Source organism: Haematobia irritans, chromosome 3 (assembly GCF_050003625.1).
Source record: "Haematobia irritans isolate KBUSLIRL chromosome 3, ASM5000362v1, whole genome shotgun sequence".
NCBI classification, from domain to species: Eukaryota; Metazoa; Arthropoda; class Insecta; order Diptera; family Muscidae; genus Haematobia; species Haematobia irritans.
The window spans coordinates 6,442,296-6,466,124 of NC_134399.1; the positions used below are offsets into that span (position 1 = coordinate 6,442,296).

General features: G+C 32.8%; 1 protein-coding gene across 1 annotated transcript in view; it reads left to right on the forward strand.

Annotated features, from left to right (window-relative positions):
• The window catches only part of Ca-alpha1T (Ca[2+]-channel protein alpha[[1]] subunit T), a 235,031-nt gene that overhangs the window by 66,024 nt on the left and 145,178 nt on the right, over positions 1-23,829 (forward strand). Inside the window, exon 3 of the mRNA XM_075302215.1 lies at positions 19,768-19,804. The gene's annotated coding sequence lies outside the window, so the exon portion shown is untranslated. The remainder of the gene's footprint in view (positions 1-19,767; positions 19,805-23,829) is intronic.

A 23,829-nucleotide genomic window follows, 5' to 3' on the forward strand; every position in this document is an offset into this window, starting at 1 on the left:
AGGCGGGCATGCTAACCATTGCACCACGGTAAGAGACTTTGGTCCATGGTTCGACTCCGGTGATTTGAATTGTTCAAATATTGAGACTTCCGCCTGCAGTCAAACACGGAGTCTTGGATCTACAGTTAAACCACTGAGACTTCAATATTCACTTCAAATACTGAACCTGCGGTTCATACTTTATCCACTGTGAAGTTGTTCTGCAGTACAATCACTGAAACCACGATTTGAACTTTTCATCATCGAAATTTTGTTTTACAGGAGATCATTTCGCTTCACACTTTAACCAATTAGACTTTGGACCCAGCGGACCTCGATCGGTAGGTCAAAGGTTGGGACTTCAGTTTGTAATCACACACTAAGTGTTAGGTCTACAGTTTAACGACTGAAACTTGGTCTTCAGATCAAACTAACAGGTTGGCTGATAAGTCCCCGGTCTGACACATAGATGGCGTCGCTAGTTTTAAATGCATATTATTTTTATATAGTACCAACTTTCAAATGATTCGTGTCAAAATTTGACGTCTGTAAGTCAATTAGTTTGTGAGATAGAGCGTCTTTTATGAAGCAACTTTTGTTATTGTGAAAAAAATGGAAAAAAAGGAATTTCGTGTTTTGATAAAATACTGTTTTCTGAAGGGAAAAAATACGGTGGAAGCAAAAACTTGGCTTGATAATGAGTTTCCGGACTCTGCCCCAGGGAAATCAACAATAATTGATTGGTATGCAAAATTCAAGCGTGGTGAAATGAGCACGGAGGACGGTGAACGCAGTGGACGCCCGAAAGAGGTGGTTACCGACGAAACCATAAAAAAAAATCCACAAAATGATTTTGAATAACCGTAAAATGAAGTTGATCGAGATAGCAGAGGCCTTAAAGATATCAAAGGAACGTGTTGGTCATATCATTCATCAATATTTGGATATGCGGAAGCTCTGTGCAAAATGGGTGCCGCGCGAGCTCACATTTGACCAAAAACAACAACGTGTTGATGATTCTGAGCGGTGTTTGCAGCTGTTAACTCGTAATACACCCGAGTTTTTCCGTCAATATGTGACAATGGATGAAACATGGCTCCATCACTACACTCCTGAGTCCAATCGACAGTCGGCTGAGTGGACAGCGACCGGTGAACCGTCTCCGAAGCGTGGAAAGACTCAAAAGTCCGCTGGCAAAGTAATGGCCTCTGTTTTTTGGGATGCGCATGGAATAATTTTTATCGATTATCTTGAGAAGGGAAAAACCATCAACATTGACTATTATATGGCGTTATTGGAGCGTTTGAAGACCTCAAAACGATGCTCGCAGGGAAAAAATTTGGCTGCAATGAAGAGGTGATCGCCGAAACTGAGGCCTATTTTGAGGCAAAACCGAAGGAGTACTACCAAAATGGTATCAAAAAATTGGAAGGTCGTTATAATCGTTGTATCGCTCTTGAAGGGAACTATGTTGAATTTTGACAAAAAAAAATAAGTTTTTCTTTGTTAGACCGGGGAATTATCAGCCAACCTGTTATGAGGCTGTAACCGAAAGTTTATCCACTGAGATTTTATACTGAGTCTTAGGTCTGAAGATCAACCACTGAGTCTTCGATTTGAAATGAAAGTTTGATTTATGACTTGATTCCAGTGACTTGAGCTCTGTTGTTCAAATGTTGAGATTTCAGTCTGCAAACAAACACTGAGTCTTGGGTCTACGGTTTAACCACAAAGACTTCGATCTTCATTTCAAACTCCGGCTCATATTCCATGAACAGAGATTTTATACTGAGAATTTCGTCCACAATACCGAGATTTTGATCTTTGATTCTACACCACTGAAACTTCAAGTTGTTCCAAAAACTGAGACTTTAGTACACAAGAGATCTTTATCATCTTCATCTATGAAAGTTTGGTCAATGACTCGACTCCAATGACTTCAGCTCTGTTGTTTAAATATTGAGACTCCAGTCTGCAAAACAAACACTGAGTCTTAGATCAGCGGTTTAAACACAAATACTTCGGTCTTCAGTACATACACTGAGGCTATGGTCCATACTTCAACCACTGAGATTTTATACTTAGAATTTAGTCTGCAGTTCAGCTACTGAGATTACGACTTGATGTTTTAGTTCACAAATTTCTTTTTGCAGTTCAATTACTGACTAATTCAACTACTACGACTCCGTTTAGTAGTTCAAATGCTGACGCTTTCCTATGTAGTTAGAATACTGAGATTTTAGTCTGCAGATGATCAGCATATCCATCAATGTAACATTAATCTATAATTCGACTTGGAATACTTTGCTCTGATGTTCAAATATTGAGGTGTCGTTCTGTACTCATACACTGAGTTTTAGGCTTGTAATGCAACCAATGGAACTACGGTCCTTCATTCAAACTCTCAGGCTGTGGACTGTCTGTTCATCCCGGGTATGCATTGGAATTTCAGAGATTCCTGTTTGTAGTTGTGCCATAAGTCTTTAAAGAATAAAATATCTGCTAACAACAACGCCACCTGTGAATCGCCTACAAATAGCGCTGGAGATCGAGAGACCACAGAAGGAGGTTTAATGTGGCTGCACTTTGGTTCCAGACGAGCCACCTGACAATGAGTACCGCGGAGGATAAAGATGTTGAGATGGGCGGGACAGCAGGCATTTGGAAAGAGCGCTTGAGTCGTATTCTGCAGTATATTTTTAGGACATTAGCAAACTGGCGGCATTGAGAGCAGTGTTTGACCCGCATTCAGAGCAGTGTTTGAAATTATTTAAGTGGAAATCGAGTGAGGTTCTGCATCGAGAAAGCGCGAGTAGACTTGAACCACTCAGACTTTGGTTTGCCACTCAATGAGCAAGACTCCAAACTTTACACACAGAAAGTCTGATTCTTCGTCTTCAATTCCAACAGTGGAACTACGATTTTTTCTCAGATATTTCAGCCTACAGCTTCACTACAGACGCTTCATTGCACAGTGCATCCACTACTGATCTACAGTGAAATATCGGTCCCCCCTTCAACAGCTGAGACTTTGGTTCAACTACCGAGAGTTTAGTCTGTAGTTCAACCACTTAGACTACCGCCTAGAATACAAAGATTGAAACTTCGGTATACAGTCAATTTCCAGTGACATCAGTCTGCAGTCCATAGAACCGTTTTATAGGAAAACTGAACTGATGGTCGGTAAAGCAGTTGTTGTGATAATATTGGCTGTTTGTAAAGTTGTTATTTTTTCGCTCTCACAAATCTTCCATGACACCCTAATATTTTTGGAACATCTGCGGTTTTCATCTATTTATAAAGTTTCCGATCTCATCTCATCTTGTTGTCAGTAGAGCAGAAAAAAGCAATTTAATTGAATTCAGTTTTCAACACTCTCTAATCCGGATTCGTTAACTTGTGAAAATGGTTTAATCTCTTTGGTTTCTTAGTTTTTTTGTTTGTCTTTTTTTAATAAAGTGTCAATGCGACACTTAATAATAAAACAATTTGTATGCGAAACAAAACACCTACCTACAACTCATATGGACACCACCAGAGTATTGTGCTATGGCAGCAATTTAATCACAAAATGACAAATGATTTTCGTTTATTTGCTCATACAAAATGCCATCGGATGGTGTTTTGCGTTCAAGCGAATGACACATAGATGTTATTTCGCAATATTGAATTACCTTCTGGATGGGAAGAAAACATCAGGTACCTTTGGATTGCATTTGCCACCTCCATCTCATCTAAACTGATGTCAGGTGGCTATGGAGAATGTGTATGAGGGTAAGATCGACAACAAGTTTGAAAATACATTGGCATTTAAATGTCATTTGTCAAAAACGTTGGAAACGTTATTTTCTTTTTGCTCTTGACATCTATAAATCACAAGTACTCAAGTGGGAGCAGGCCCAAAACCAATTCAATTTATAGATGCCGCGTCAAAGATCTTGTAAGATAATGTTTAACTTGTGTGTTTGCATTTAATCTTAAAAGCTTTTAAGGTATGGGCAATGGATAAATGGAGATATGTGAAGGGAAGGGGAGAAAGTAGGCTATTTTTTGAAAATAAAATAATATTGGGTTTTATTATTTAAGTAGAAAATATTTCATGAGGATTATTTACGCATTAGAAAACAACAATTTGTATAAGAATAAAAACGGGGAAGGTAGTTAAGCGTATATATTTGAGATTGACAACATTTTTGAATACATTTTGCATTACCTTTTGAAACAGTCAGCTACAGTCAAAGTAATGAATAATTATTGTATTGAAGTGTCGTCGCCAATAGATGGAACTAAAGAGCTGCTAACAACAGCGCCGTATATGAATCACCTACAAATAGCTGGAGATCGAAAAACCACAGAAGGAGTTTAATGTCGTTGCACTTTGACGTTGCACTCCTGACGAGTCCCCTGATAACGACTACCACGGAGGGAAAAGCCGCGTGAGATGGGCATTTGAAAAGAGCGTCATATTCTGCAGTATTGGGACATTAGCAGACATAACAAAACACTCTATGGGGCAAAACTATCAGTCGAATGGGGAGGTCATCCTACCCAAGGAAGGTCCCGAGAAATTTATTTTTCGGACATGTTAAAAAACTCTGGCTGGGTAAGTCAGTCAATCGAATAAGGTCATCCCTTACACGGAGGCCTATTTTACGGGACTTGAGAATTTTTTTTCTATAGTGAGGTTATAAAATTTGTATCGTGTTTCGAGATTCTGTCCTAGATCACTTCTTTCGAGTTGCTTTTGTTCTCAAACTTAAAAAAGTCACTCGCTGGGCAAAAATACGAGTCAAATGTGGAGGTCATTCCCAAGGAGGCCTTGAGAAAGTTTATTTTTTAGACAGGTAAACAAATTTCAGAATCGCTGGAGCAAGTGCTTCTGTCTCCAAAGTTAAAAATGTCACAGTGAGTACCTCCTTGGAGGAGGCCTACTTTGCAGGCATCGAGAAAATTTAAATTTACATTTGTGTTAAATAATTTGGAGCAACGCTGGATTCAGTTCATTGTGATACCACAGTGATGAGCTTTTCTCTTATCACTGAGTGCTGCCCGATTCTACACTGAAAAGAAAGCATACTCGGTTCCAAAGATTTTGGCTTTACTTTAAAAAATTTGGTATTGATTCCGAGCCAAAGAAGCGGAGAATACAAGTAAGGATACTTTTAAGACACAATTCTCTTTTAAATTTAGGTTTTGTGTACTTGCTTCTAGGAAGCAAATTTTCTTCATATGCTATCAAAGTCCTTTAAAACGAGTTAACGGCAACTTTATTTTCCAAATTAGGACTCGACTTCCAGTAGTAATTATGCTATGTTTGAAGTAAAAAACTTCTTTAAAATAAAGTTTTGAAAAACATGTCCTATATTTGAACGATTTTTTGCTTTGTAGTCAAGATGCAAAAAGACAACATATTTAAAGACAATTTCATTAAATTTAAAGAATTTTTCTGAATTATTAAAGTCAAGTTGACCTTAGCCTATAAATTTTTTCTTTCATGTTAAGATACCCATTTTTAAGTCAAATCACTTAATTATAAGAACAATACGACTTCATTGAAAAGTTTATTGACTTTTGGACAAGGAAAATAACTTTATTTTAGAGAAATGCGTCTTCCATGCTAAGCAAAATTTGTATTCGTATTTTAAAGACATGAAATCTTTGACGTCACGACAATACTTTTTTCAGTGTATGTTAAGCTCAATGACAAGAGATCTCCTTTTTATAGTCGAGTCCGAAGGGCGTTCCACATTGCAGTGAAACCACTTATAGAAGCTTTGAAACACTCAGAAATGTCATCAGCATTACTGAGGTGGGATAATGAAAAACTTTTTGGAGTTTGGTCGAAACTGGGTTCGAACTCACGACCTTGTGTATGCAAGGCGGGCATGCTAACCATTGCACCACGGTGGCTCCTACCCATTTTACTTGGCTTTTTCATATCACCGAATATTATTTGTCAATAGCTGAACAAATATATCAGTCGAATGAGGACTGAAGGCCAGAATAGGTCTCCGTGGAGGATTGGAGAAAATTTAAATTTTCTCACAGATTAAAAAACAAGTATATACAGCAGTAAATTCGGCCAGGCCGAATTTTAAATACCCACCACCATGAATCAAATATGATAGTTTTCTTTGAAAACTCTTCGTCGTTGTGGGTACCATTTGCTACTCACGTATTTGTTATCTTAAAATACCTCCAGAATTTCAAACAAATCGGCTAGAAAACATAGTCTCTAGACGCCCAAGAAGTAAAAATCGAGAGATCAGTTTATATGAGGTTTGTGGTCTAAAAATACCTCTAGATTTCGAATTTCAGGCAAATCGGGTAATAAATACAGTTTATAGAAGCTCAAGAAATTCAGGCAAAGCCCAAGAAGCAAAATCGGGAGATCGGTCTATATGGGGGCTATACCAAAACATGGACCGATACGGACTATCTTCGACACACCTCCTTATGGTCCTAAAATACCTCTAGATTTTCAATTTCAGGCAAATCGGATGGTAAATATAGTTTCTAGAAGCCCTAGAAGCAAAATCGGGAGATCGGTCTATATTGGGGCTATACCAAAACATGGACCGATACGGACCATTTTCGACACACCTCTTTATGGTCCTCAAATACCTCTATATTTCCTATTTCAGGCCAATTGGATAAAAACTACGGTTTTTATAGGCCCAAGACTCCAAATCGGAAGGTTGGTTTATATGGGGGCTATATCAAAACATGGACCGATACGGACCATTTTCGACTCACCTCTTTATGGTCCCAAAATACCTCTAGATTTTCAATTTCATACAAATCGGATAGAAAATACTGTTTCTAGACGCGCAAGAAGCAAAATCGGGAGATCGGTCTATATGGGGGCTATACCAAAACATGGACCGATACGGACCATCTTCGACACACCTCCTTATGGTCCTAAAATACCTCTAGATTTTCAATTTCAGACAAATCGGCTAGAAAATACTGTTTCTAGACGCCTAAGAAGCAAAATCGGGAGATCGGTCTATATTGGGGCTATACCAAAACATGGACCGATACGGACCATTTTCGACACACCTCTTTATGGTCCCAAAATACCTCTAGATTTCCAATTTGAGGTAAATGGGATGGTAAATATAGTTTCTAGACGCCTAAGAAGCAAAATCGGGAGATCGGTCTATATGGGGGCTATACCAAAACATGGACCGATACGGACCATTTTCGACACACCTCTTTATGGTCCAAAAATACCTCTGGATTTCCAATTTCAGGCAAATCTGATAAAAACTACGGTTTTTATAGGCCCAAGACCCCAAATCGGGAGGTCGGTTTATATGGGGACTATATCAAAACTTGGACCGATATAGCCCATCTTCGAACTTGTCCTGCCTGCAAACAAAAAACTAATCTGTACCAAATTTGGGGACGATAGCGCCATTATTGAAGGCTGTAGCGTGATTACAACAGACAGACAGACAGACAGACAGACAGACGGACAGACGGACATGCTTATATCGTCTTAGAATTTCTCCCTGATCAAGAATATATATACTTTATATAGTCGGAAATCGATATTTCGATGTGTTACAAACGGAATGACAAACTTATTATACCCCCGTCACCATTTTATGGTGGTGGGTATAAAAATGGAGAATCGCTGGAGCAGGTGTTTAGAATTAAGATGAGAATGCCTTAGACTATTTCTTTCGTTCAGCTTTTGTCTCTAAAAACATAAAAAACACTCCATGGGGCAAAACTATCAGTCGAATGGGGAGGTCATCCTACCCAAGGAGTCAAGTCCCGAGAACTTTTTTTTCGGTCACATGGAAAAAGTCACAGTGAGTGCAAATATCAATCAAGAAGGCCTACTTTGCAGGCCTCGAGAAAATGTATGTTCCAGGTGAGTTAAATAATTTGGAGCAACACTGGATAGCAAATGTTCCGAGATAAAAGTGAACTTTTGCGAACTGCCCTAGGTGACTTCATTCTGTTTCCAAAAAAAAAAATCATGCTGGGCACAAATAACTGTCGAGTTAAAAGATCAGACCTCGAAATAATTTATTTTTCATTTAAGTAAAATAATTTGGAGTATCACTGAAGCAAGAGCTTTGAGTTAATAGCGGACTTTTGCCAACTATCGTCTGGGGTAGTTGGCAAAAGTCCCCTTTAACTCAACTGTTTCTCAACTCAAATAAAATTACTCGCTGGGCAGAAATATTTGTCGAATCGGGAGGGCTTTGAGAAAATTTAGTCTTCTCCGTTACAATTGGAAGAATCACTAGAGCAAGTGGTTAGAATTACAACGAGACTATGTCGAAATGTTGCCCTAGACGAAATTTTTTGAAATGGCCTCTGAATCCGCTCGCTGTTGAATTCAGAGGTCATTTCGCATCAAACAGAGCTGGGGCAAGTGTTTGAAGTTCAGAATTGGCTATGTTGAACTGCTGAAATAAACGACTTCTTTCCTTTGCCAAATTTGAAAAAAAAAAAAAACAAAAAACACTCGCTGAGCACAAAATATGTGATGAATTGGGAGGTCATTGTTATCTCGGAGGTTTATTGTGTAGGCCACAACAAAGTTTTTTTTTTTCAATTGGTTTAAACAAATTGGAGCTTCTCTAGATGACTTTTTTTCTACTTTTTAAATTAAAAAAAAAAAAAAACGTTGCAGCCCTCGGGAATATTCGTTTTTCATTTGAGTTAAAACTGATGGAGAATTGCTGAACCAAGTGTTTCGAGTTAAGACTAGACTATATTTGCAATATAGCATCACACCTGAAGAACTAATGCAACATCAATTCAGGGGATGCTTAAAAAGACGACTTCCATCCTATGACAAGCCAATTTCAATTATTTCTGCGCAAATTTTGCACTTCCAGATCCAAAAAGAATATTTTAATTTTTTTTTGTTTTGCTGTGATGTAATCTACACGCAGAGAAGAAACATGATTGTTACAATCATATTCGAAGAGCAAAATAATATGATAGGAGCTATTTTTGCGGAGACCATGTAACATTTTAAACTGCAACCATGTTGGCTCAGTGAACATGGTTCTAAGAAAAATATAATTGTCCTCATTAAAATGTCATTATATTGATAAAAAGAATTTTGTTTGAATGAAAAGACAATGGTCACGATTTAAAATGTTATGGTATTCATTAAAAATGTTTTTCGCCTAGTTAAAAGAACATGGTCACAACCTAAAATGTTTTGATCTTTATGAAAAAACTTTTTTCATCGTCGAAAAAAGGACGCCACTTGAGAAAAGAAAACACAAAATTAACTTTATTTGTTTGTTTTTATTTATTTATAAACTAATTAATTGTTTATTTGTATTTATAATGCCGTTCAAGCAAACATCATATATTTTTACACACTCAATTTTATTTCAATTTCAACAATAAGTAATTATTTCATATTTACATCGTGCCCATCAAATGTACAAACGCAGACATCATGTAACTGCAAATAAAAATAAATGATCCATATAGCAAAATGCAGAACAAAAAACAGGTACATTTTTCAATTACACTTTCCTTTTTTGTGTTCACATAAAACCACGTGACACTTCTGAATAAATAAATTAACACAAAACACAGTAAATCCGTATTCTCCGTCCATTCCAAGAAACAATAAAATTCTTTTCGCTGCAAAAAAGTTAAAAAACTAAATGGTCACGGAAAAAATGTAAATGGTCTTTATGGCCATGTAATGGTTCTAGACATGTCTATACTTAACCTATAAAAATACTTTTTTCCTTGTAAAAAAGTAAAAAAAAATGAATGATCAGGTACATGATTTTCCCGACCATTTAATGGTCTCAAATTCTATCATTTAAATAATAGAACATGTTTGCGATATTTGAGAACCATTCAAATGCTTATTGCCACCATACATTTTTCTCCGCTCGAAAACTATTTTTACAAAGACAAAATACATGGTTTTCGCGGCAATTACATGCTCTAGATAAGCATTAAATGGATGCAGCAACCATGTCCAAACATGGTTTTTCTGTGCGTGTATTTGCACGGCCTAGTAGCGACTTTAAATCCCATAATCTTTGAGGCTTATTTATATCAATTAAAGGTGGTATAAAATCACATTTTTGTAGCCTTTTACATCGACTTATTATCATTTAGATGAATCACCCCCATTAATAAATCTCCGGATATTCTACAATGTGAGTACAAAGAATAGGAGTCTATTTGAAACTTTTTAGTACAGCACAATTGAATAATTTCGTGTCCTCGATCGTGTTTTTTATTTTATATTCAGATTTAAAATATATCCATCGAGATGGTTTTGGGAAACAATATAGTCAATTTTTCATTACTAAACTTTCCTTTACTTGTTTTTACACTCACACATTTTCAAAAGAAAGCATGGATGTCCTTTTAGTTTCATTTTCCTTTATGTAGGATTTTCCAATAAACTGCTTTATGAAGAAACTATCATGTAAGCAAGTAAACAATTTAATATTTTTCCATTGTAGATAGCTTTAGGTTATCTCTCGCCATGTCGTCTCTTTGCCAAGTACTTAAGTTAAAGATTCAAATGGCCCTGAATGAGTGTAAAAATGAGGTGCTGCGGAAAGTAAGTCATATCTCAAGCGTGGATGCCATATAAATTACAATAGAAGCCATTAACATTAAGTTAAAATAGACATTTTCACTGATGTTGTGTAGTTTTTTCCATCCTCTGCCAACACTGCCACTCGCATTTCAATAGAGAACTACAAGTGATAATGTGTGTAGCTGAGAAAGCTAGTGAGAGTGGTAAAGGGGTAGCGAGCAAGCAAGTCCAAGAGCATAAGGATAGTTGTTGGTGTTGTATCACCAAGAAAAACTATAGCAATTATTAGTACTCAAAAAAAAGCAAACATAAATGACTGTTGCTCTCTTCCTTAATGTAAACTAACGACTACGCATAAGTATAGACAACACACACACGCACGCATACACAATTATTCACATATACTAACCATGCGACTCACTTTTACATACTCTCAAGCATAAACATAGCAGTCGAGTATAATATTAAAATAGCATAATTCTTGTCATTTGTTGCCATAGCAGTGGCGTAGTAGTTTTTCTTGTAGTTGTTGTATTCTCAATGGCATAAGAGATTATTGAAAGGCAAACGAAGGATTCTGTAATAACGGGGAATTGCTGCAGAGACCATTATGCTTATTTAGCCTTGTATTCGGAGGAGGTGGTTTGTTTTTGTCTTCGCCTACCTCTCACAATCTCTATCTCATTCACTCTTTTTAACGGTGGTATGCAATGCATAACATCAAAGAGTAGTATCTTTTTTCAGCTTTTCTTGACAGTATTTTCCTTATTTTTGCATGCTGACAGTTTAACTTGGCTCTAGATCTCTTGTAACAGCAGAAAGTGCTGAATAATAAAAGGATGGATGGATGGATAGATAGATAAAAGTTCCGTTTGACTTTATTGTGTGAATAACTGCAGTTAAGATATACACTCTCCATAGGAAATTTCTATTGTGGGTGTTTCTAGGAGAATACAGGTGAATGATCGCTGGCTTTTTAAATCTGGGAGGAAGCGTTCAGCCCATTTAAGTTTGCTTTTTTTATGATGATGATGATGAAAAATAAGAACTTTCGAAAATGGAAAGGCCAGAAAGGAAAACCTTGAAATAACAATGAAATGAGATTTTTTTGTTTGTTATACCTTAAGTTAAGGCTTGAAAATGATGGTTTCCGATAAATATGTTGATAAAGGAAACAGTTATGAACTCTGCCGAACTGATCGAAATCGTAACTAATTATTGCCTCGAAAAATAAATCGATGACTTTGACTTAATTTTGCTGATATTGGTGTCGTGCTGAAAACTATTACTCAACCAGCCGTAGAGAAAAGACGCATGAAAGGGGAAGCATGCAAATGATTTCTGAATAAATGGCATAAGCATATGAGACATTGTTCAGAAAGATATATAGACTTACCAACATATTTCGTACATATTGATCCGTATAAATAGAACTCATGGTGAAGTGAATTTCTATCTATACCAGGTGCCTAGTGGCCATGGGAATTCTGGTAACTATCTCCACAAATAGAGGATACTACAGATCGACATTATGTGATGTCTGCAAACAGTGCAAAGGAAGGAATATATTTTATACCTATCCTAGGTTAGGATAGGTAGAATTTATGGCAAGTTTCTTGTAAACAACGTAATTCGGATAAAATTTTTGCCAGACGTCTATTCTTTAGCGTGCATTTCTTTATAACTAAATTGCAAAAAATTATTGAATTTAACAACGATTTCTGTAATACGTAAGAAGTGACTCAGATTTATTAAAGCCAAGTTATTCTCGGTTCAACGGAATTTTGTTGTATGTAAGATAAGCATTTCTCCAAGTGGAAACGCCCAACTCTAAGTAGAAAACGTCTTCAATGAAAACTTTACTGACTTTAGTAAAAAGCTTTGTATACTCAGATAAAAGTCCGTTGTTAGACTGATGCTTTGTTGCCAAAGAATTTTTCTTTATTTGTAGTATGTCTCAAAAATTTGGGTATAAATTTCAATGACTATACTAATAAGTTCAATTCAAGCTAAAGCAGAAGAATTTTTTGTTTTGTACACTAAGGACTCGAAAATGCCTTATGCACCTGACAGTGTGTCCACCCGTGTGCCGAACTCCATCACAATTTATTATATCGGCTAAGTACCCATCCCTCTTCCTACCTCACATTACTTCGAGGTGGGCTCCACGTGATGTCTCCTTATAGTCGGCGTCCAGCCTAATGCTTACATGTATCATGCCGTTGTGTCCATGTCAAGATTTTTCTTGCAGAGAACGTTTTCTACAAAACGCCTTGTAGCCTCTCAGTTCCTCTGATTTTGTACTCTACGCTCTACGGCGTTCTAAAGAATGTATACTCGGCATCGTCCTTGACATCTTCTTCTTTCTAAAAACAGTTTTCTGAGCTACAATTCCCCATATGCTGCAGTTACTTTCGAAAGCAGCCTTGGCCAGTGAGCATCTGAGTATTGTAATACGCCTCTTCCCCATATCTTCTCCCTCTCGTTATAATTCTATGTCTGTTATAAGTCGGTCCAGTCCATCTTCCCTTTGTCTCATTCCTCCATTGTTCCTGCCATTTATCTCTGGTCTGTTTTTGGATGTTCGGTATCAAGTTTGTCATGCCTTGCTATTTGGTCTCGAAAACCTTCGCCAATCACCTGGAGGTCCATTGGGATCGTTTCTGTAATTAACGCGGCTTTCCCTAATACTAAAGGGTGATACGCTCAAAATTTGGTCAATATAAACTTGACGTATTTCTTTCAATTTTGCATTTAAAAAACCTGAACACCCCTCATTTTGAAGGTGTGTGTGTGTAGAATGTTGCTCCTATTTTGATTTTGGAATTCACTCTTCAGTTGTCAAAATGCCGTCCAAGCAAGAAGAGCAGCGTATCAAAATTTTGCTCGCGCATCGCGAAAATCCGAGCTACTCGCACGCAAAGCTGGCAAAATCGCTAAAAGTTGCCAAATCAACCGTTACAAATGTAATTAAAGTGTTTGGGGAACGTTTGTCGACAGCCAGGAAGTCTGGATCGGGGGGAAATCTAAAACCGGAAGCCGCTGAGACGACAAAGAGAGTTGCCGGTAGTTTCAAGCGAAACCCTAACCTCTCTCTCCGAGATGCCGCAAATAAGCTGGGTGTATCGTCTACAACCGTGCATCGAGCCAAAAAACGAGCCGGACTATCGACTTACAAGAAGGTAGTGACTCCAAATCGCGATGATAAACAAAATGCGACGGCCAAAGCGCGATCCCGGAGGCTGTACACGACGATGCTGACGAAGTTTGACTGCGTGGTAATGGACGACGAAACCTACGTCAAAGCCGAATACAAGCAGCTTCCGGGACAGGAGTTTTATTCGGCAAAAGGAAGGGGAAAGGTAGCAGATATTTTCAAGCACATAAAACTGTCAAAGTTCGCAAAGAAATATCTGGTTTGGCAAGCCATCTGTACCTGTGGCTTGAAAAGCAGCATTTTCATAGCTTCCGGGACTGTCAACCAAGAAATTTACGTGAAAGAGTGTTTGAATAAACGTCTGCTGCCTTTCCTGAAGAAACACGGTTGTTCCGTACTGTTTTGGCCGGATTTGGCATCTTGCCATTACGGTAAAAAAGCCATGGAGTGGTACGCCGCCAACAACGTGCAGGTGGTTCCCAAGGACAAGGGCAACACGCCAGAGCTCCGCCCAATTGAGAAATACTGGGCTATTGTCAAGCGGAACCTAAAGAAGACCAAAAAACTGCTAAGAACGAGCAGCAGTTCAAGGCAAACTGGCTTTCTGCGGCGAAGAAGGTGGACAAGGTGGCTGTACAAAATCTGATGGCAGGTGTCAAGCGTGAGGCCCGGCAATTCGGATTTGGAAAAGCGAAAGCCTAACTGAATATTTTTCCTGAATTTTATACTAATTGAACTTGAAAAAGAAATTTAATTTGATTTTTTAAATAAACGATTTCACCGATTTACACGCGTTTTCCCTTGACCAAATTTTGACCGTATCACCCTTTATGCGTATGTTGAAGTGATTCTCAGAGCTGCTTTACTCTGTACTGAGTGGCGCCAATGATTTCTTCTTTACTTTAAGTTCATTTTAAAAAACGGAACACAATTTTGTTCGATTTGCACATGAGGTAGTTCACTTCTTTTTTGGTAAGAGAAATGCGTCTTCTATGCTAAGCAAAAATAGCATTGTAAGGAAATGAAATCTTTGGACTTGGGACTATATATTTTTTTCAGTGCTACTGGCCAAGTGTCACTCTGGACACATCCCACGTTAGTCGCAGAGTTCCTTAATCTGGATACAAGCTGAAGTACTTAAGCCAATGACACAAAAATGGATGAAATCACAATAAACTTTTACAACAACCGAGAACAGAATCGTTTCTTTTTCAAAACGTTTATCGTATAGCTCCCATATATGAGAAATATCTGTAGTGTTCTTCCAATTTAATGATCTTTCACCACTAGTATACCACATCTCCGATTACTGGATAATATATTAAAGTTTTACTCTAATCAAGCTTTCATTTAGAGTCCATAATAGCTGCTATATTTAAGTAAATTATTTAGTTTTTATAGAGAATTTATGTAAATACAAAAATGTTCTTACCCCAGAAATCATTGTATTTTATTTTAAATGAAATCCGTTTGTATTCCACTGTGTGTGTGTGTGCAGAACACTAGACTTACCGCAATGCCTTAACTTAGTTGCCGTATTTAAATTGTCATATTTTCTCTTCGTAGTTTGCATATTTCATAAACATTTGAGCTGGGGTTTACTCTGGTATTCTAGTCTAATGTAAATCCATTCAAGTTTTAGAGTACTTTATAAAAATATTCCCAACAACAATCTTCACTGCCTTCTTCCCTACACCATATTCACAATGTCTATTACGAGTGCAACTAAACCATAGTACTACAACACACCATCAGACTATATTCATAGTTGGAACAACGATGTTGAGTTTTGCCTTCTTGGTCCTAGGATACATTTTTGATCCAAAAGTACTGGGTAATTCATTTGCATAAAACTTACATTTTCACTTTAAGTGCTGAGTTATTTTTTGCTGTTGCAAAGCGTTGAAATGTGTTTTCGCCTGTTTTTTTTTCGACATTTGTTTTTTTTTTATTTAGTGGTGCTGTATATATTTTGATGGCAAATTTAATTAATTCCGGCAATTGCATTTAATATGTGCAATTTGTTGCTAACCTTTATTTAATGCTAACATTAAATACTGAAGCTACTAAAGTAAGAGAGTCTAAAAAATAAAGAGACACATAACACTACTTACACATATATATACATATAAATATGTAATAAACAAAATATTACACACATCTTAGCATATCTAACTCTCTCCCATCTCAACAAAAAAAAAACAAAACGGCTCCTGTACCCTACATTCACATAAATCCATTAACATTGATATAGGCTGAGAGAGTGAGTGAGAAAGCAATAAAAGAACCTATAAAGAATGTATGAGGCAACCAAAAAAAAAAAAAAACGTACTAATCCCAGCAGCATATGATGGTCTTAAGTTATACTTCAGTCAACATGAAATACGGGTTACATGAAAATCCCCAGATTATGTTACTGACTTACGAAAATTACATCAAACACATACACATTGGCAAACAACACACAGACTTACATCTCCATATAACTAAGTGAGTATGAGAAACAAGATAAATAGACCTTCAACAGTCTCACACAGGAAGGCTTTGTAGCTCTCCCACTACTCTCTTATTTTTTTATGGCGCCATAATCAGGCAACCATCTATACCCTCTCTCTCTACTCAGATAACGACTAGGGGCAATGTAACTATTTGTATTCAATCGTTTTTATTTCGTACAATCGAAACAAAGAGTCAGTAACAAAAGTACACAAGGCAAAGATTAAATGGTAAACGATGAAATGGTAAGAGATGAAAAAAGAGAGGTTGGCATAAAACCAGGCATTAGGTTTGGAGCATCATCAATAGATAAAATGGTTTAAAAATAAGACAAATAGTTTTAGACTAGCACAGGGGTTATACACGAAAGTAAAGCAAATAATTGATGAAAAATAATTTTGGAAAACAAACAACATAATAGGAAATAAAGAGGAATGTATAGAAAAATCAAAATCAAGTTGATGGGGGGAAAGGAATGATTTTTCGTTTTATTTTTTGTTTCTCTAAGAGGGATGGTTATTATCTTAGATTTTAAAAAGTAGAATAACTATAAAAATGTGGCGGACAGAATTTCATGTTGTAGGGATATAATTTAGGGTTGAATGAAATCCTGAAAAAGGCAGAAATTTGTTTATTCATCCCAGAGAAAATAAAAACTTTTATTTCTATAGATTTTTTTTTATTATTTTAAATTTTTATTTTATGTGTTTTTGTGATTTTTCGATTTTTATTTTTCAAATGAAAGTTCTATATTTTTTCGAGCTTGAGATCTACGTTTTATGGGAAAAATGAACTACCTCTTGAGAAAATATGACTGAATCGTATTTAAGATTTTGTATTTGAGATTTCCATTCAAAAATGAACTAAAATATATTGGCGCTAAATCATTGCGCAAAGTATAGCTCGAAGTTTACCATAAATCCAATCGTCCTCAAATTTGGCATAGGTTCTTACTTTGGCTCATAGACAATCGCTTGATTGATTTTGAAAAAATCGATTCGCTGTCATATATATTTATCACCGATCTGGTTATAATTGACATGTTTATCAATCGATCTACTTCAAATTTCGTACATCCGAATGTGTGGAATTTCTTTTGCGCTGTAGGCCAAGGTCAGCCAATTTATTAATCTAATATTTATCGAAAACTCTAATTTTATATGGCACTTCAAACCAGCCCCAGCCAATTCACAGCAATTTCCTTTTGGCACAGAGCCTATCAATAACCTGGGATCACAGTTGCCACAGCCGGTAGTATTCTACGAAAAATGGTAGATTTTTTACTGTCTGGTAGATTGGTAGAATTCTTGATGTTTTGGTAGATTTTGCAAAATATTCCTCTTCCACTGAGGGGTACTTCACAATTTTTTTTAGAAATAAATTTTATTACAAAATTTTCTATGAAAATATATTTTTGACAAAATTTTCTATAGAAATATAATTTTGCAAAAATTTTCTATAGAAATAAAATTTTGCAAAAATTTTCTATAGAAATAAAATTTTGCAAAAATTTTCTATAGAAATAAAATTTTGCAAAAATTTTCTATAGAAATAAAATTTTGACAAAATTTTCTAAAGAAATAAAATTTTGAAAAAAAAAATCTATAGAAATAAAATTTTCACAAAATTTTCCATAGAAATAAATTTTGCTAAAATTTTCTATTGAAATAAAATTTAGCAAAAGTTTTCTATATAAAATAAAATTTTGCAAAAATTTTCTATAGAAATAAAATTTTGCAAAAAATTTCTATAGAACTAAAGTTTTGACAAATTTTTCTAAAGAACTAAAATGTTGACAAAATTTTCTATAGAAATAAAATTTAGACATAATCTTCTTTAGAAATAAAAATAAAATTTTGCCAAATAAGATTTCTTTGTTGGGTAGTGTTTTGGTAAAATATTCTCCAAATTTTGGTAAATTGTTTTTGGCTCAAGTGACAACCTTGCCTGGGAAAGGTCAACCGAATCATTTCGCTAAGAACTCCGATACACATCTATCAGCAGAGACAATGAGTTAGGGCTGGTTTCTCAATATCTTGTTATTAGTCAAGAAAAAAGCTGATAGAAAAAATTTTAGTACCCGATGGTTTATACTCCGATTAATACTTAATAAATACTAAACTGACCTTTGCAATACCACTGGCAGTATATTTATGACTTTAACAAGCACCTGATACATTTGGAGTTTAGATACAAAAAATTCAATGGACGAAGAGTAAAACTAGGAGTTCAATAGGGTGGGGTGATATCTCCGGAAAGTCAGGGATGTTTTAGCTCAAATCAGAGCTAAAGAAGTCACAACACCAGCATGGTTTGCCTGTAGACCTTATCCGTTATTCTTATTTCCATTATGTTTGCCTTTGCGGTATAAATCATTCATATTTTACATTTTTAACTATAGCATCTTCTATTATAAATATATTTTGGTATGTTCTACCTTCTTACAACCACTATGTAAATAAAAAAAAATTACCCACCTCTGGAACCTGGACTATTAGGCGTATACGTCTGTTGATATACAGAAATATTGTTCATACGCCCGATATGCATGAATTTAAATCAATCATTCGATAAGGTGAACCAAGCTGAAATGAAAGAATTTTAATGTAAAATAATAAGTTTTCGAAAAAGTCAGACATTGTAGCAAAAATTTTTCTTTAAAATAATTGAGTTTTAAAATTGTTAACAATAAACACTACTAAGGACTACAATTGGAAATTTCAAAAATATTTTCGAGTAACTTTTCTTATTTAAATTTCGTTTATTTTTTAAATTTTTTGCTGGCTTTCGTGAGGGAGAATATCCATATTTAAAAAAATCCCCCATTCACTTTTAGCTTATAATATCGCCTTCTAAATCTTTCACTATACAAAATGCTACTATAAATATATTTTTTTCTGGTATGTACTGAGAGTTGTAATACCTTCTTACAACCACAATCCTTCTATGTGTTTTTTTTTATTATAAAAAAAAACTACCCATGGATGGAACACAGAAAAATCTCCCCCTCATAACCACAGGAAATATACGCGGAAAATACGAAAAAAAGCCAACATAATCACAAAGAAAAAAATCATTTTAGCCATCCATCGGACTAAGTGAATGAAAACAAAATCTAATATTTTACCAAATAAAAACCAAAGTAACATAACAGAATTTTTGGTAGTTTTTCTTTGTTTTGCAAGATTTATTTCTACTTTAAAAGGCAAACAATGAAAATAAATGGCTTGGGTAATGATAATGTAACAATGGAAAAACGGAAGTCAAATATTCCCCTATGAACAATAGAAAAATAATCCATGATTTTAAGAAATGGCTTTCCATAGAGTAAAATCAAAAGACCATGATTTTAAAACCAAAACAATATGGGTGAAATTTCGCAAAATGATTTTATACCAAAATTAAAGTGGATAGATTCAGGAATAAATAATAATATATCCTTAACGTTTGTTTTCTAATGCATATTAATTTGTTGATGAAATAATATATTTAAATTAATGAAATTTCAAGATTATATATTAAATTCCATTTGAGTGTGATATCACTTATAACAAAAATCTTTTATATTATATTCCAGGTCTAAATTGATGTGCCTGTAATCCAAAGTTGCTACAGTAAGTAACCATTAAAAAAAAATGAGAGAATATTTCCTACGATTAGATTTTATTTTGCGATAGGGAGCGTATGATGAGTGAAAAATAAATATACCCACCTATGGAACCTAGATTACTAGGCGCATAATTGATGTAGAACAATATTGTTCATACGTCCGATATTCATGAATTAAAATTAATCATTCGATAGGATGAACCAAACTTAAATTAAAGAATTTGATATTTGCATGAAAAAATCCTCCCAAATGAAGTTGAAAATCACCAACGAAAGGTAAATATGGATACTTTTATTTGCATATTGAACCAAACAAACTTTGACAAAATTTTCTATAGAAACAAAAACGTGACGAAATTTTCTATAGAAATTAAATTTTGACAAAATTTTCTATAGAAATTAAATTTTGACAAAATTCCCTATAGTAATAAAATTTAGACAAAATTTTCTATAGAAATAAAATTTTGACAAAATTTTCTATAGAAATAATATTTTGACAAAATTTTCTATAGAAATAAAATTCTGACAAAACTTTCTATAGAAATAAAATTTTGACAAAATTTTCTATAGAAATACAATTTTGCCAATTTTCTGTAGAAATAAAATTTTGACAAAATTTTCTATGGAGAAAAAATGTTGACAAAATTTTCTAGGGAGAAAAACTTTTGACAAAATTTTCTGTAGAAATAAAATGTTGACAACATTTCTATAGAAAAAAATCGTGACGAAATTTTTTATAAAAATTAAATTTTGACAAAATTTTCTATAGAAATAAAATTCAGACAAAATTTTCTATAGAAATAAAATTTTGACAAAATTTTCTATAAAAATACAATTTTGCCAAATTTCTGTAGAAATAAAGTTTTGACAAAATTTTCTATGGAGAAAAAATTTTGACAAAATTTTCTATGGAGAAAAACTTTTGACAAAATTTTATGTAGAAATAAAATGTTGACAACATTTCTATAGAAAAAAAAAATCGTGACGAAATTTTTTATAGAAATTAAATTTTGACAAAATTTCCTATAGAAATAAAATTTTGACAAAATTTTCTGCAGTAATAAAATTTTGACAAAATTTTCTATAGAAATAAAATAAAAAAAGAAATAAAAATTTGACAACATTTTCTGTAGAAATAAAATTTTAACAAAATTTTCTATAGAAATAAAATATTGACAACATTTTCTATGGAGAAAAAATGTTGACAAAACTTTCTATAGAAATAAAATTTTAACATTTTCTATAGAAATAAAATGTTGACAAAATTTTCTAAAGAAATAAAATTTTGACAAAATTTTCTATAGAAATAAAATTTTGACAAAAGTTTCTATAGATATCAAATTTTGACCAAATTTCCTATAGAAATCAAATTTTGACCACATTTTCTATAGAAATAAAATTTTGACAAAATTTTCTATAGAATTAAAATGTTGACAAAATTTTTTATAGAAATAAAATATTGACAACATTTTCTATAGAAAAAAATTGTGACGAAATTTTCTATAGAAATTAAATTTTGACAAAATTTTCTATAGAAATAAAATGTTGACAACATTTTTGATAGAAATAAAATATTGACAAAATTTTCTATAGAAATAAAATTTTGACAAAAATTTTCTATAGTAATAAAATTTTGAAAAATTTTCTATAGAAATAAAATTTTGCCAAAATTTTCTATAGAAATAATATTTTGACAAATTTTTTGTAGAAATAAAATTTTGACAAAATTTTTTGTAGAAATAAATTTTGACAAAATTTTCTATAGAAATAAAATTTTAAACTTTTTCCGTAGAAATAAAATTGTAAGAAAATTTTCTAAAGTAATAAAATATTGACAACATTTTCTATCGGGAAAAAATTTTGACAAAATTTTCTATAGAAATAAAATTTTCTATAGAAATAAAATGTTGACAACATTTTCTATAGAAATAAAATTTTGACAAAATTTACTATAGAAATAAAATTTTGAGAAAATTTTTTGTAGAAATAAAATTTTGACACAAATTTTTGTAGAAATAAAATTTTGACAAAATTTTCTATAGAAATAAAATTTTGACAACATGTTTTATAGAAATAAAATTTTGACAAAATTTTCTGTAGAAATAAAATTTTGACGAAATTTTCTATAAATATAAAATTTTAACAAAATTGTCTATCGAAATAAAATTTTGCAAAAATTTTCTTTAGAAATAAAATTTTCTATAGAAATAAAATTTTGACAAAATTTTCTATCAAAATAAAATCTTGACATTTTTCTATGGAAATTAAATTTTGACAAAATTTTCTATAGTAATAAAATTTTGAAATAAAATTTTGACAAAATTTTCTATAGAAATAAAATTTTGACCAAAAATTTTCTATAGAAATAAAATTTTGACAAAATTTTCTATAAAAATAAAAATTTTCACAAATTTTCTATAGAAATCAAATTTTAAAATTTTTCCCTAGGAATAAAATTTTCTATAGAAATAAAATGTTGACAACATTTGCTATAGAAATAAAATATTGACAAAATTTTCTATAGAAATAAAATTTTGACAAAATTTTCTATAGAGATAGAAATTTTTTCTATGGAAATAAAATTTTGACAACATTTTCTAGGGAAAAAAATGTTGACAAAATTTTCTATGGAAAAAAAATGTTGACAAAATTTTTTGTAGAAATAAAATTTTGAAAAATTTTCTATGGAAATAAAATTTTGACAAAATTTTCTACAGAAATAAAATTTTGACAAAATTTTCATTAGAAATAAAATGTTGACTAAATTTTCTATAGAAATAAAATTTTGACTAAATTTTCTATATAAATTAAATTTTGACAAAATTCTCTATAGAAAAAAAATCTTGACAAATTTTTTCTATGGAAATAAAATTTTGACAAAATTTTCTATGGAAAAAAATGTTGACAAAATTTTCTATGGGAAAAATGTTGAAAAAATTATCTATAGAAAAACAAATTTTGACAACATTTTTCTATGGAAATGAAATTTTGACAAAATTTTCTATGGAAAAAAATGTTGACAAAATTTTCTATGGAAAAAAAATGTTGACAAAATTTTCTATAGAAATAAAATTTTGACAAAATTTTTTGTAGAAATAAAATTTTGACAAAATTTTCTATAGAAATAAAATCCTGATAACATTTTTCTATGGAAATAAAATTTTGACAAAATTTTCTATAGAAAAAAAATATTGAAAAAATTTTCTATAAAAATAAAATTTTGACCAAATTTTTTGTAGAAATAAAATTTTAAAAAAAAATTTTATAGAAATAAAATTTTGACATTTTCCATAGAAATAAAATTTTGACAAAATTTTCTATAGAAATAAAATTTTGACAAAATTTTCTATAGAAATAAAATTTTGACAAAATTTTCTATAGAAATAAAATTTTGCACAAATTTTCTATAAAAATAAAATTTTAACAAAATTTTTTATCGAAATAAAATTTTCTATAGAAATAAAATTTTGCAAAATTTTTTTATAGGAATAAAATTTTGCACAAATTTTCTATCGAAATAAAATATTGCATATAAATAAGATAAAATCTGTTGTGCTAAAAATTATTTCCCCAAATAATTAGCATGACAATATAATCCTAGTCGTGTTCACTCAACAGTTGATTTATAATTTTCCTTATTTTCTCTTTCAAAGCAAAGAAGAAATATTGAGCTAAAAAACTACAAATCTCAAACTCATTTTTACCAACAATTTTTTTACCAACAAAAATTCGAAATACATGTCGAATACAATAAAAGTCGTTTAGAATATAATAAATTAAAAATTGTGAAATAAAATTAAATTTTGGATTTTATTTTCTAAGAAATACAAGCATTAGGACTACTTGATGAACTCTTATTAAGTTCTTTTGAACTTTACTTGCCCCATACACAGATTCCCTACTCACACACACGCACCCACATATTTACCTTGCCACAGAAAGTAAGTCATTTGAAATAAATTATAATAGGAAGGGAAATTATTATGACTTCAGTGTATTTTTGTTGGGAGGTATTTTTGTTTTTCAGCTA